Genomic DNA, 11792 nt, shown 5'->3' with positions numbered 1-11792 from the left:
GGTGTGAGGGGCTGCTGCTGTCAGGAGCAGGGACAGCTCAGCAAAAGATGGAAGAGCAACAAAATGATGTAGTTACAACTACTGCCTCTTTGCAATAATCGTAATAAACCCCGTTTTAGTGTCCTTAAGCTGGTTTCGGGCAGTGGCTTCCCCTTCCTGCTTATGCAGCATCTAGGAGTTAATTAAAACTATCACGATACAGTGTTTATTCATCTGATCAATGGTTAAGGTTACAGCAAAACATGAGCTATAGTTCACAAAAAGTTGTGGAAAAACAGGCCTTTAGCCTTTTCCCTTCTGCTAAGGTAGGCATTTATTTATTTATTTAATAACTTGAATAATTTTAAATAAGAGAATGCCAGTGCTGGGAAAATAGACAATGGATTTTTACTTGTTGCTTTGAATGCTTAGACCTTGCACAAGCTTGCTATGGGTACTTGACAAGTCGAGAGTAATTTTGGGGAGATGCTATTTTGTTCTGTCTCTCACTTGGTTTATGTTTTAAGTTCAAAATGCATAGAGATAAAAACAGCCCAAGAGAACAGCTGGAGAATTCATCTGCAGCTTATATAGTGTGTGAGATCTATTGCTTTGTGTTTAGAAGGCAGACCACAAGCATGGTTGAATTTTAAGGCATTTTTCATTGATTAGGCCTGTTTCTCACAGTGGCTTAGTGATACTTACCTTAGATTTTCACAAGATAATTTTGATTTTCTTTACTTTCCTCCTGTTACTGTATTAGTGCCTGTAGAAAGCTGCATCAACAGTCCTCTGTGAACTGTTGTTAATGCTGTCACTGCTGTAGGCTGGATTCAAAATGATGGTTTATGTGGTATTAATACTTGATGATCTGTATCTAAATTTGATGCTGATACACCTATGGGCAGGATTCTAGGCAATGCTGGCTCGTGGGTAATGATCAAGAATATCTAGTGGTTTACAAATTATGTTATACTCCACTTCTTTCACTGGCTTTGTTTCATATATTTAGTATCTGATGCCAATGAGCAGTGTTTCAGGTTCTGTGACCAATGTGCTGCTTGAGAGCTGTGGGTTTGACTCCAATGAAATAGAATTACCATCAGGGAAGAAGTATGTGAAGTGATTTGTTTTCTCACTTGTATTGCATATACTTACTGTGGAGATTCATAGACAAGGACAGACTGGAAGATATTTCAGAGAACACTGCGTTTCCATGTATATATGTATGTTTTTAAATAAAATGTACAAATATATAAATAAAATGCACCACGTCTGCAATTGTTTGTCTAACTTCTCCTTAATGCCTTTTGGTTTGGTTTATTACAATTATTATATCTCTCACTGGAAGATTTTCTGCTGTGTTACCTGAATGATTATTGCTGCAGTTTAAAACCATTACTGCTATTCCTTCTGCGGATATAGAAAACAATTTATTACCTTGCTTTCTGTAACCACATTACACATTGGAAAGATGGTAATGCTCTTGAGTCTTTTTCTCTAGATTAGAGAGTGGCTTAAGGAATGCCAATTCACTCAGGTATTGCAGATGACAACTTTAAGCTTTGCACATTCTTGCTTCCTTTTTGGATCCTTTCCATGGGGAGTACATTTTTCCTTGAAGCTTGTTCCCCAAAACTGGATGTAGCAACCACTCAGCTGAGCCCTGGCTAGTGCTGTGCGTGCTCCCCAGTCTGTATCACGTTTGGGAGCTGAGTGATGTTTTACAGCTGCAAGTCAGTGTCAAATTTTTACAAAGCTTATAGTCAAAAGGACTGGGAGAGTTTTGTTTTGTGAACTGCTATGTGATCAGTTGTTTGCAAGCTGGGTTTGTAGAATTGGCTGTGCTTGGGCTGGTAGCAGTTTAATGCTGCTTTTCTCAGGCTGGTTCTTGCACTGGTCAAGGCCATCCCAACCTGTAGAATGCACTCAGCCATCAGGTTGTCTCCTCCATTTGCTCTCTCTGTTGTTCTTCTTACTTGACTTCAGGGACTGGATTTATGCTTGTGTAGTCTATTAAATATGTTCAGGCTATATTTACTTAGTGTAAGTTAAAAAACTAATTGTAAATTGTATTAAAATAATCTGTAAAGACAAAATTTTGTTAATGACATTAGAGCTTATTGTCCACACGAAGGCTTAGGATTACTGCAGTTTAGCTGAACTGCAGTTCCTGAACCTGTGATCATTCTTAGCAGTCACATCTGAAAATTGAAATTAGTTTGCTTAAGCTCTTTTTGTGCTGAGGCTTAAGCTATGTATTTTATCTCATGCCTGTTGATGGCTAAAACTGTATTGTGCCAGTGGAAGCTTAGCTTACCATATGGCAACTCATTTAGCTTGGTTAGATGGGAGGTGTACCTGAGCACAAGCCTAACAGTAAAATTAATTCCTGTTCTAAAGCCACAGAAATCCAAGCAATTGCATTAAAACCCTATGTCATTTTGATTGCTTGCTGTTTGCATTTTGAGTTGCAGGAGTCCTTCAGTAATAATGTGACAGCTTTTAGATATTTTTTAAATGTCGAAGTTGCTATTTGACTTCTTATTTTAGTTCTCAAAATATTTCGCTGTCCCACAGGCTTGCTCAGCAGTTGATGCTGGAAGTAATTTTTGGGTTCTCCTGCACCAGGTCATGGAGGAAGGAACAAACTCCTGTAGCATTTAAGGAGACAAATTCTCACAGTTTATATCATGATCGATAATTTGCTGCCTTTATTCTGTATGTATATCTGTGTGTTGCTGTTACATCTCGAGCTCCCCAAGCAGTCCTGGTGGTCTTGGAGGTGCAGCTCCCCCATACGGGAGCAGAACTGATCCAGCCCAGGAGAGGGCAGCAGTGCACTTGCACAAAACCCGCTCTTTCTTGGCGCTCTGAGGGATTTCTTTTGGATCTCTCTTGCACCAAGTATCGAATTCCTATAAAAATCAATTTAAAAAGCAGAAGTACACCAGCGAATCCCTTTGCAACGCTACTAAAGTGTATTTATTTGTATTTGTAGCTCGGAGGTCCAGGGGCATTGATGTTACATATTTTAACCAGACTTCAAGCAAAAACTTCTTTCTCTCGATAAATCAGTTTTGTCTTCCCTGCAGGTTAGATGTCATGAAAAAACCATGAGAAGTTGGCAAATGGAACTGAAATTCCACAGTTTATTCATTGCATTAGCTAGGATTGTTTTAAAAATTAGGTACTTCTGGCTGTTACTATGACAAGGAGTATTTGTATGCAAATAGGTTACTCCTAGAAATTTTGTGTTAGGTTCTCCAGGTATCAGCTGTTAGTATTTTATGTATATATATATATATGTGTTTTTTAAAATTTATATCGACTCAGAACTTAAATTTGTGCTCCAAGATTATGTCTACAGTCTCTTCCCTTCAAGTATACTTAGCAGTGAGAAATATTCTGGTCAAACCTTCTTTTCTCTTCAGTGTTGTTGTTCTTAATGGAAGTGTTCAGATAAAATGTACTGAAAATTCTGCTGATTAATGAATTACTTTTTTTTTTTTCCTATTGGATCAAAAGGAATAAAAAGTTTCAACAACTTGTATGCAAAACTTACCAAATTAAGTCCACATTTAAAATGTATATAGATGCTTAGGAAGTTTTCACTATCAGACAGTAATGAAGATATTTAGGTTATACTTTTGCTGGTGCAGGGACTTTATAGCCTCAGACTATAATCAGAAGATTATGTGTAGAATATGCAGGCCTAAGTGGATGCCACAAATTACATGGTTTGTGTATTCATAGGAATGGAGCTGCAGTGTTACGGGTAACACTGGATCGACTGGCAAGTTCCAGGAGATAGTCTCTGGTAAAAAACCATCTCTGAGACCTTCCACTTGTCTTCATCTGCTCTCTCCCATGGGAGGCCAAGATGACTGGGCTGTGTTTGCTGCTTCAGTGACTGCCACTGCCTGCAACTGCAATAGCCCAGTGCTGAGCTGTGTTGCTGCCGCTGCCACGTGAAGCCACCTGGAGGAAGCGGACCAAACAACATGCCCAAAACCCAACCTCGAATGTTGTTAGACTTTCAGGGAACAGCTAGGGGGAGACTCCCTGTCCATGTCACAGCAACCTAGTGAATGCAGAATGGCAGGTCTGGTGGCTGCTGTTGCCAGCTTGTTAGAGAAGTGTGTTTATCACATTTGTTTTCTGCTATAGCTTCTATGGATTTTAGAACCCAAGAATCCGAGAGATATTATTACTATACTTGTGTAGAAAATCTGTTATTGCAGAATAAGCGTGGTCTCAGGTGTAGGGAATAGATATACTAGTAGTTGCTAATATCAACAGATTGGCTCAGTTGTGTATAGTAAAGTGACTGAAGTGATATGTCTATTGAGTTACTTTCTAGAGTGAAAAACTGTCTAAGATTGGAAATTCAGAAGATAAGACTCTCTGCTGTGACAGTGACTCACTTCTGTTGTGCATGTATGGATTTATATTTGAAATCTGTCTCCTAGAAAGACAAGCTGAAATCCAAACTCTGGTGCTAAATTTCATGCAGGTTACTGTGTGTATCTTAGAGTAGCTTACTGTTGACTCTTAAAATTCCTTTAGTTTTTGCTATATAAAGAAGGGTTTGCTTTCCTGTTTTGGTTCAGACTTGCTACTTCTGTGATGTAGTGCAGGTTTCTGTGCTCCAGCTAGTTTTTGTAAGTCTCTGTTCCAGAAATTGTTGCACTTGAATACATAGTATTCAACCATAGGTTGCTTTTCAAAATAGGATGCTGTCTTACAGGTGTCAAAGTGCTAGACACCTGTAAAGTCCTTTTGAGCATTTTTCTTGTTTTAGCTATATATCTTAAATGTTAATTTATGTGCAGTATTAACAGTTATTTAACATTTTAAAATGTCATTTATTTATTTATTTATTTTTTAAATATCTGTTGTTACTACTTGTGGACCAAATCTAAGAATTATTAAATAATATAACAGCACTTACCTCCCATGCTGGTGGTGTAGGTACATATAAATTGTCTGTATACACATAGATGCACATGTTTCAATGTATAAAACCAGGACTTCATCACCACATACATACATGCATGGGTGGAAAGAATGCTAATTTTGAAGGCATGAGATTTGCAAATTATTTTTACCAGAGATGTGTCTGTGTGCTGCTGAGTTTCCTGTGGTGCTGTAAGTCCAGCATCTCTCAGTTTAAAACAAAAACTGGCCCCTTTGATAGTAATTTCAGTGCTTTTGTGAAATATTTTTTTGGTAAAAGATCATGTCTGCAGATGGTAAAATAATTTGGCAGGCAGGTAGGGATGGTAAAGAGGCTTTGCACTGCCAGAACACAGAGCTGGAACTGGACTTCATATTCCTTGTAGAGCCATTGTAGAGTAGAATATCCTGATGGTGTTGAATAAGGCTGTTCTGCCTCTGCAGAACTTAGGATCTACATTGGAAGATTAAGTTTATGGTGTAAATAATGTTGTCTTTAGAGTAGTGGCAGCTGGCAGCTTTTTCATTTTTTCTCCAGACTCATTTGTTCAGCTTATGAGTCTCTAATACACACATGCTTGCAGTTACAAGGTTGATTTCTAGCCTCATATTTAAAATTTGCCAGCCAAAAGAACTGGTCAGTGTCTCCAAGGAAGTATTTTCTTCAAGGGTCAAAATCTTGTGTGCTGCTTCATACTCTCCCCTGTTGGCTTTGGAAGTAAGGCTGTACTTGTGAGAGAGAGGAAAACTTTAGTGCTTTTACACATCAATAGCAGACGTCCAGTCTCTGACAGTTGATTTCCCACTGGAAGAAAAATTGGTAACATAGACCATAGGAATAATGTTTTTAGTAAACTTGTTTTGTTTGTTTGTTTGTTTTTAATAATAAATACACAAGGCTTTGAACAGATGTGGAGACCAATCATAATGCAGGAAAAAAACCCCGCTTCTCCAGAAATGTCAATCTTGAAATCTGTGTTTTGCCTTCAGAAATCAACACTTTAGGTAAGTTACTATAAACTTCAAATATAAAAACACAGCGTCAGAGGACTACTAACACCTCGTTTCTCAACTGGCCTGCTTGCGTCCAAAGGAAGTAATTACTGAGACATGTGCAGGAAGCATTATAATAGCGTGAATGTGGTTCTCAGAAATGCTCAGTAAATGAACACAGTGCTGTCTTGGAGCATGAGCTTCCTCAATTGTCATGTATGCATCATGTGCTGTAGATGTACCCTTTCTAAAAGTACTGTTTGAATAGTGCAGGAGTGACTTCCTTAGTCTCCATTCCTCCCCCCTGCCCTGCTGTGTCGTCTTTGAAGATGCTTGGTGGAATTTCTTGTTTCAGGTTTTGGTTTGTTTTCTTTTTCTTTTTTTAAAGTGAATGAAAGTTTTATGAGATAAGAATTTGTCCTTCTAAATCCTCTCTCAGGGAGAACACTGCAGGTGGAAGAGGAAGCTCAGTCCAGTGTATGTAGACTAGCATGGGAGACTTCTAGTTGTTGAGGTGTAAAGTATCCAGAGTAAGTTTCTTTTGAGGTCTTCCAGGTGCACATCTTGAAGGAATAAGGGTGGGAGGAGGGAAGGCTAGGATGAGAAAGCAGTCTTCACACTTCAGTACATTCTGTAGATTGTATGTGTGGGTTCTTTGAATTGTTCGTTTGGTGGCACAAGAGTTTGAAGGGAAATTAAGGTTATCAATCTACAGATACTTGGTCTCATAATTAGGCTGTATATTGTTTACTCATGTCCTGATTTCTATTTATATGCTGTTTCATGTTCTGGATACTTCCAAATGTATCATTGTGGTCTTGGTATTGAATTTTATTCTTAGACTGCTGTGCCTTTGGTCATTCTAATTGCACATGTATACTGATATTTATTATTGACCCAGGCATTGTCTCCAATTGTCTGGAATGCCTGTTTCACATCTCATAGGTGGCTCCACAGTTGCTCTGCTTCATGGAGTATTTCTAGGAGCTGGGTTTCAGAGTGCTTCTCTTCTGGGCGCTGAATAAATGCCAGAAACTGGTAAGTCCTAATTACCAGTATAGACATCAGCCTGTGGGTTTCCATAGGTGTGCCTTGTGCAGAAGTCTGCCCATGGGAATAGCGGTACAGAAGCTGTCCTGTAACTACAAACTAATATAATTAACTTTCCATGCAGTTTATTATTTGTCATTTCTGTGTACCTGTGGGAAAGAAAAAGAAATAAAAAAGCACCCTTTAGACCAAGATTTACAACACTTACATGGAAACAATGAATTTCTGGAAAGAAATATTAGATAAATCACTTAATTAAAACAAAGCTGCAGATAGAGTATTCTTATTCTTTAGAGTGTTTTGTAAGATCATCTTCAAAAGTCTAAAGACAGCTTCTGATTGTATGCTTGTGGAAATGAAGCAGTCATTGTTTCACTTACAAGATGTAATGTATCAGTTTGCAGCTCAAAAAAACCCCAGCCAACCACTAACCAACAAAACTTTAGCTCTCAGTTTAATTGGATGCAAATCAAAAGAGGAGGTGGGATATAAAAGATGGTTTATGGACTTGGTTGAGCTATCATTTCCCCAAGCAAAAGCACTTTCTAACTGGGAACTGGAAAGCTCTGCAAGTCCCAAGGAGAGAAGATTAGCTGAAGTGACTGGCTGTAGGACAATTTTGTACTATAACCTTGTGGGAAATTGGGAGGGGTGATAGAACTCTCTATGAAGTGGTTAAGAGCTTCCAGCAGCTTTAAGAGTCTACCAGACCATGGGATTGAAGTGGTATAGTTACCCAGCAAGATGTAATTGTGTGTGGTGTGAAGTTTTTGGCTGAGGTTGGGTTTTCTCTTTTCCCTGCCAGGGTAGCAGTTGAGTGTAAGTTTGCTAATAGCATTTATTTGTTTTCTTTAGAAAACATGCCTGCTTTCCTAAAGCCAACAGACAGTACAGTTATGTCACCTGGTAGAGCATCCTCACCTTGCATACTGAACGTATTTTATCACTTCTGTTCAGAATGCCAAGTGTGAAAGAAAAGGAAAATACAGGTGACTTCCACGTATGTGTAAGGTCAAGGACTAAGAGAAGTAATGACAGAAGTAGCATAAAGGGTAAGCATTGTGTGGTGGTAAGTCAGTGAAGCAAAATTGCTCCCATAGGTTCTGGATAAAATTAAAATAGCAGATGAATGTCTTTATACATTGTAACTCTGCATGTATACTGTGTCCAACAGAGAAGTACTTCTGACTTCAGGAGGTTGTCCTCTAAAAAATTATTCTAGGTGGAATACAAGTGTTTAGTAACTTTTCTCAAAGGGAGGTGCATCCATTCATGCAGTCATCGTTCTCAGCCCTGTGAAATGAGGGAGTATCTTTTCTGGCAGGAATTTTAAGGACTGTTTTGAAAAATTTCCTTCTTAAAAAAAGAAAGAATAAAGTGGAGATGAAAAAAAAATATAGGGAAAAAAATATTATAATGTTTACCTACACTTTGTTTTGCAGTTATTTTTGACCTACACAGAGTTCAGACCAAAGAGATCATGACCTTAAAGATCATGTAGTTTGAACCCCCCTGCATGGGACTATGCAGGAGTATGCTATGGCATGGCAGGAGGCTGACAAAATATTATTTTGGGTAAATAACCAAAAGCAGGACTTAACAGATAAAATAAACATTGGTGTTTGGTGTAGACTTGTTACTTATTACTCTTTTTTTTTTTTTCTTTTTTTTTCCCTTAGGGACAGCATATTTACTCTATGTGCTTGGAAATCCATAGGTATAGACCAAGTAATGTAAATAGTACTGAAGAATAGTTCTAACCTCATTGAAGAAAATCAGAGTGCCTTAGAAACTGTAGCAAATAATCAAACCTACAATTGTATAGCCAGGAAAAAAAACCAAACAACAAAAAAACTCAAAAACTAAACCAAAACAAACCCAAAAAACCCATACACCAAAAGAAACACTAAAAAAATCCCACAAACAAAAACCCCACATCCCACACCCAAACCTGTGTATGTCTAGGGATCTTTCGATTTTAAATAAGAGGAATTGATTGAATTGGTATTTGGTGGGTTGCAAAGTAAACATCTGTCTCTGAAAAGCAGTCTCAGGTTCCAGAAAGGAAATTAAAATTTATTAAAATTGTCTCTTGCCTTTGCAGTATAGGATAAATGGTACTTAAGCATACAGTTGCAATTAGGCCAGTATGTTGTTTCTACCTGTTAACAGTAACAGAGAAGACAGTGATGTTCTGAATGTAAGCTGATATCTGGTGTCTTATGCATCTGGGAAGATTGAAAAATTTTTCATCCAAGAAGATGTAAAAAGTCACTGCTGTCTTTTTACTGCATTAAACTATACATATATATATATAATTATTTTTTTTTAAGTTCATGCACATTTTTTGCAGGCACGGCACCTTTGGATAAGGAATTGTATAACTAAATAGTTTACTGGGTGAAGAAGTACTATCTGTGTTAATTTTGAACCTGTCTTTTAAACATTTTGACACACAAACCCCTTGTTTTTAGGACAGATTTCAAATATTATGCACCTTCTGGCAGTCATGACATTATATACTTATAACCCACCTTAGCCATCTCTTCCAGCCTGAGGAGTCAACATTTTTTTTTAAACTTTAGTTTACACAAACGGGCTGTGCAGTAATTGTTCTATACCTTTGACCAACCTTGTCATCCTTCTTTGTGTCATTTCTAGCTCTAACAAACTGTGCAGGGTATTGAGAAACTGGGCTGACCACAGATGCTGATGTTGTGGCACAGTGCCCAGAGTGTGATGTCTTTGGTAGCTCAATAGTGAGCTGTTCTCAAATAATTCCGGGTTATACCTTAGAGCTTGTTCTTGACTGATAGTAAGTAGTTCAGAGACTGACACTGTACATGCAAAGTTAGGATTTTTTAGTGTGTCTCACTTTGTCACACATTTTTGCCTCCCATTCAATGTCTTAGTACTCTTTCTCCCCTGTCCTTCCACCCTTCTTCCCCTCACTTTCTGAAAACCTCCAAAACAAAAAATGTTAAAAGATGACTCCTACTGAGTTCAGTTCTGTAGGAAGAATAAAGTTAAGTTCCCGAGATTCTCTGCAAGTCAGTTGGAAGTTATCACTGAAACCTTCTTGAAAACTTCTCACCTTACAATGTCCTTTCAGTAAGTGGACTAGAGGGAGGTTGTTTTAGGGGAGGGCTTGGGAAAAAAAAAAAAAAAAAATCCATTACTTTCAGATTCCTAGTTCTCATTTTGATAAATTGGCTTTGAATGCACTAGAAAGGTAATGTGTCTAGTATTGAATGGTTACAGGCAATGTAATGCAAAATGTTTTGATGGAAAGAAGTTGTTTCACAGGAAAGAGGTTACAAAGTGGCTCTGATTTCTTTCTGACTGTTGCTGGTAGTGGCAAGCAGTGCTACAGGAACTGGGAAACATGTCACGGTAAGTTTTTTATGCAGTACATCCACAAAGAATGTAGCTGTTCCTAAAGAGAGTAAGAGCAGTGCTTGCAGTTAAAAACAATATATTCAGGCTTAGCTAAGGCTGCAGAGCCTGAGGGTCTGTTGTGCTGCTGGGCTTCAGTGAGCTGCAGTATGCAAGGTGTTGTGTGGCAGAAATGCATAACTTTTGGATTGTTTTCTGAATGTATGCCACAGATGCATCCTGTTAGTTGTGTTATGGTAGATACAATCTAAGGATATGAGCAATGTTATAAAGGTATTTTTTTATCTAAACTGTGCTAGCCTTAACTTGTTAGATGTATACTACCCATTAGGAGGAGTGAACTCATAAATGTTTCAATTTAAAGTCACCTCTGCAGTACTTCTTAAAACATTATTAACCCCCTATGCTGGCTGGTGAAACCAACAGTTTCCTCTTCCATTTTCTAATTTGAGAGCTGTGGCCAGCATTTAGGTTGTGTTTACCTGAAAGCTTTGGGATGATGGCACCAGTGGAAGGGTAGCTAAGTCAGTATCAACCTCTGGTGCCATAACTAGTAGCTGAATGAAGCAGTGCCTGAGACAATAATCTTGTTTGATGACCCAGCTCTTTTCTTCTGCAGAGTTATGTGCAGCCTTGTTCACCTGTAAAGGTTACAGTAAGCATGACACTTGGCTAGTGTAGTTTGAGGTGGTAACTTGGCCCAGCTTGCTCAGCTGACCAGCCAAATAAGCTGTAGACAGTTCCAGATTTGCCGTGTGTCATGGTGCAGCTAGTGAGTAGGCAAGACTAGCCCTGGAGTAGTAGGACACACCCTGACAGATCTGATGCAGACTATTTAATTCTCTAGAGTTATTTTTATGGAATGTGGATTAGGTGCTAAATCCTGGAATGGCATTTGAAAGTTTCTTATCTAAGAACATTCAAATTTCCTGAGAGACACAAAGTGCACCTCTTCAGTTCATTTTGCTGAGCCAAAACAAACCCATTGACTTAAAGTAGCAAAATAATATGCATGTTACAATCTTTTTGGTAATTTATAAGTATTCTGGGTCAAACTAATGATGCAGTTAATGTCAGGGATGAATCAGGCACTGTCTTGTTATTTTTGGCCAAGGTAGCATGACTATGTCCTTTAATATTCCCAGTGTTAATGGACAAATTACAAGACTTTGTATATTTGGCTTTTCTGTTGCATTTTGTTTCAACCTGCCACACCACCTGCTTTCCTGAAGCTTTCCTCTTTGCATGCACTTCCCTTTTCATGGACAGTTGTCTTGACTGCCACTGGCTTTTTGTTAGGCTGGATGACAGGAAGGATGTCATACTACCCTGCCACCCATCCCTGGCTAGCTGTGGTATGAAGGGTTGGGAGGGTTGAGTGGAAAAGCAGGAATTTGCTCTTAGTGTGACAGCAG

This window comes from Chaetura pelagica, unplaced genomic scaffold, assembly GCF_000747805.2.
Source record: "Chaetura pelagica isolate M959 unplaced genomic scaffold, ChaPel_1.0 scaffold416, whole genome shotgun sequence".
NCBI lineage: Eukaryota > Metazoa > Chordata > Aves > Apodiformes > Apodidae > Chaetura > Chaetura pelagica.
The sequence above is the reverse complement of the archived record's forward strand: the minus strand, read 5'-3'. Positions refer to the sequence as shown.